The following is a 3,859-nucleotide window of genomic DNA, read 5'->3' on the forward strand; positions in this document are numbered from 1 at the left end:
GGAAATTTACAGAACTATGGGGAAAGAGCAGCGGACTATGATTAATTCAATAGTTCTACCAAAGAGCTAGAATAGGCATGTTGGTCCAAATGGCCTCCTTCTGTGTTGTATCATTCGATGATTCTATGATCTGGTGTGTCACCAAGACAACATTTTCCCACCAGGGGAACATTGCTTGCTGATGCCTCTACTTCTCTCCCTCCAATGCTGACACCCTAATCCTCATCTCCAGCACTTAACTTGCATTGAGTAGAATGAGCTTTTCTACATTATTGAGTAGATGGAAGTGAATAGAATTTATAACACAGGAACAGTCCATTCAGTCCAACCAATGTTTGCCTTTCACATAAACAGATAGTCCTAATTACATTTACTCATCTTGTTCCCATATCCCCTCAACCACTCTTTCTTCATCCACATATCCAATCTCATCTTGAATGTTGACAGTTTATGCCCCGACCACTTACCCTGGAAATGAATTACACAGCCTCACAACTGTGTACAGATGTTTCTCCTGCCCTCTGCTTGAATCTCTTACATTTCTGTCCCAGAGTTTTTGATTGGTGTCCTCTTGGTTTTTCATATTATTTTTCACTGTTTTTCTTCCAGTTTTGTTAAAGCAAAACTTTATTTACAATTTAAAAATCCATTTATAGGACAAAATAGACTTCGCAATTGCTCTCATCACTGGCCTCTCCTCTTGCCCCCTTTGCAGTCTCCAATTAATCCAGAGCTCGACGAACCCGGCCTCCCCCTCACTGAGTCCTATAGGCTCATCCCCCGGCCCCTATCCTTGCTAAGCTCCACTGGCTCTCCATCCCTCAGTGTATCAGTTTCAAGGTTCTCCTCTTTTTCAAATCTCTTTATAGTCTTTCTCCACTGACCCTCCGTGATCTGCATGGCAAAATGTCCCAGTCTGCATGCCCCAGTTGCCCAACTCAAGGCAATGCACATCCTGCACTTCCTCATTCCACCATGGGAGCCTGATCTTCCAACCACTATTTCCTCCCTTTTTGGATCTCTCTCAAAACTACTTTGACATTTCCTCTCCCTTCCTTCAAAATCCTCCATAAGACACATCTCCTCCACCGTCAGTACAAGTCCTCCACCCCACCCCGACCATCTCTTGCGCAGTGTTTTCCTCTGCCCTTGTAAAGCACTCCGAGTCATTCTTCCACGTGAGATGTGCCATATAGTTGTAAGTTTTTATTGCTGTAAATAACTGTTGCTTTGACACAACAGTAAAAAAAAAACATGTTAACAGTTTAAAACAACATGCAAATTCAAGAAAGAGGACAGTAATAAAAGCAATCTTCCATTATTCAATAACATGCAAAAGCTTGTTACGGTCAATGCAAATAAGACAGTGGGTGGGCTTTTGTTATGTAGTGCTGGCACAAATTCAGACGCATCTTTGTTTGACTTGCACCAGTGCTGTAAATATGATATTTGCCATCTGATTCGTGCGTGGCCTGGAATGACCCCAGCCAGCACCTTCGTGGTTAGATTTGCCAACCAATGTTCCCCTTAGCTGCGCATCCATGCAACGCTCTAGAGATCCCACGCAGCCAGCTCACCAGCTTGTAAAGGGGAAAACCATGCATGCTTGGAATGTTGAATGGGCCTTGCAGCCTGTTAAAGGGGTCGTGTGGCACAAACGAAATTAGAGGGAATGTTATCACAGACCCTCCAGCAATGCCCGGGAGACTGTGGAATGGGATATAGATCTTCTGGGAGCTGCAGCGAGATCTTCACGTTTTAAATTTGCCACCAAGGCAGCATCCGCCCCCTCTCACACAAACACCGTGATATCACCCCCACCGCTGCAGAGAGTGGATCCAGCTGGTCTACCATGAAGAGTTAGGGAGGGGAATCAGGAGGGAGTTGGTGTCTTGGGAGTCAGAGAGGGTACCTGTGGTATGTGGTCGGAAGGGTTGGGGCTGGAGCGGGGCGGTGACTGGGAAATGGGGTGGGCATGGGGACCAGCATTTCCCGCAGAGCTAGGAGCAGCAGCAGCAGCAACGTGGGAGCGGGAGTGGCGCTGAGCAAGCAGCAGTCAGTAAAGGGGTGAGTGATACCTGGGGGCCGAAATTCAGGCATGCCAGAAAGCTGGCGCACCCACGCTTTTTTACCTTTTTTCACCACCGGACGCAATGAGGTGCCCTTCTGAGCGATTTTTTCCATTTTAAAAATGTTTCCGCGTTGGACCGGAAGTCAGTCATAGTGAAGGCGGAAGTGCGGCGGTAAGTCCTGGTGAGGGGCGGAAGTTGGGGTGGGACCGAGTCACCACCGCTGTCACTCAACGGCAGAGCGGTGCTGATGTCACGACATGGTTGCGTCACTACGCTCTCCCATTCAATTAAAGAGGAAAGCGTTTGGCATTCAGAAACAATGGTCCATTGGGCCACCAGGGAGGGTTTAGGCTGAGCCAGCAGCCTGGCACTCAAGAGGGGGTGCCAGGCTGCCTGTTGGTGGCCTGGCCGAACCCGGGGCAATAATTGATCGGCCGATTGGGAAGTCGGCCAGCAAAAATAACATGGCGGCCGCGGCAGTGGACCCTCCCCTTGAAGGGCCACCGCGCTGCCGTGCCGCACACAGGCAGGAGAAGGTGCAGCGACAGAAAAAGCTGTCGGGGGCACCATGCAGCGGCTCGTGGATTTTTTAAAGTAAATTTGGGGCGGGATAGCGCCGGTGCGTGCTTTGATGAGGTGCTTGCGGCAGTCGGCAGCAGTGGGGCAGAAGTGGGGATAGGCCGAAAAATCCTCGAGTTGAATTTGGGTCAGGGCAGTCAATGGATTGCAACGCGGCGGCCACTCGATTCCGCCACATGGCCACCGTAAAACGGCGGTAATGGGCCTTATACTGACCCTGAATTTTAGCCCCCAGGGGTATTTACTTTGTGTTAATGGTGAAAGATTGTTTCCACTGGTGGACCAATGGGGAACAAGGGGACAAAGACTGAGCATTCTCACTGGAAGAACCGAGGGAGAAGGAAAGTTCTAGAACTAAGGGCTCTTAGACCGTGAAAAGCTTCACCACAAGTGGCTATTGAGAGACTAGAAAATCATTTTAAAGGGAATGCACAAATATTTGAAAAGAAGGAATATAAAACAATCTGGTGGGAATGAGGGACAGGAGAAACGCCAGCACCGGTATAGGCACCATGGGCAGAATGGCCTCCTCCTGTGCTGTAATTTCTATCATCCTATGAAAACTTTCCTTGAGTCCGAGCCCAGGGAATGGTTTAGAAATGTTCGTCCTAAGATGCGCTTAGAACAATGTGCCCTGTGACAAGTGCCCCAAACACTGGGCCCACTGCCCTTTGTGTGATCGCTCAGTTTAGTTCAGGTCAGTCTGTGCCGGCCAGTTTTAACGAGTGAAGTCCAAGTACAGATCAGCTCTGATTGAGATTCCCAGTTCAGAATTGTCACTTTCATGTGGAACCGGAGACCAAATCAGAGTCCAAGGAGATAGGTAGAGAGTTGGCATTGGCTGGGGACCCTGACCACATCTTGTGCAGTGCAGTGGGATTCTAGCTATAGTTATAGAGTGAATATCAGCGGGATTACTTCCAGTTACAGGTAGAATATCAGGGCATTACATCTATTACTATTGTTACATATTGCTTATTGTATTACTGTTGGTTATGAAGGGAATCTGAGTGTTACCAGTATTACTATTAGTTATGGTGACATTTCAGAGAGTTGCTATCAGTGACTGGTGAAATTAAAGTTCTCCCACCTCTGATTTCCCCTCTGCAAATCGTTTGTCCATCTGCAGTTTCTCCTCTTCCCCACCATAGGTTCCCCTTTTCCCCACCCTCGGTTTCCCCTCTTCCCCATCCTCGAATTCCCCTCTT

The sequence above is a fragment of the Pristiophorus japonicus genome, chromosome 6 (assembly GCF_044704955.1).
Source record: "Pristiophorus japonicus isolate sPriJap1 chromosome 6, sPriJap1.hap1, whole genome shotgun sequence".
NCBI classification, from domain to species: Eukaryota; Metazoa; Chordata; class Chondrichthyes; family Pristiophoridae; genus Pristiophorus; species Pristiophorus japonicus.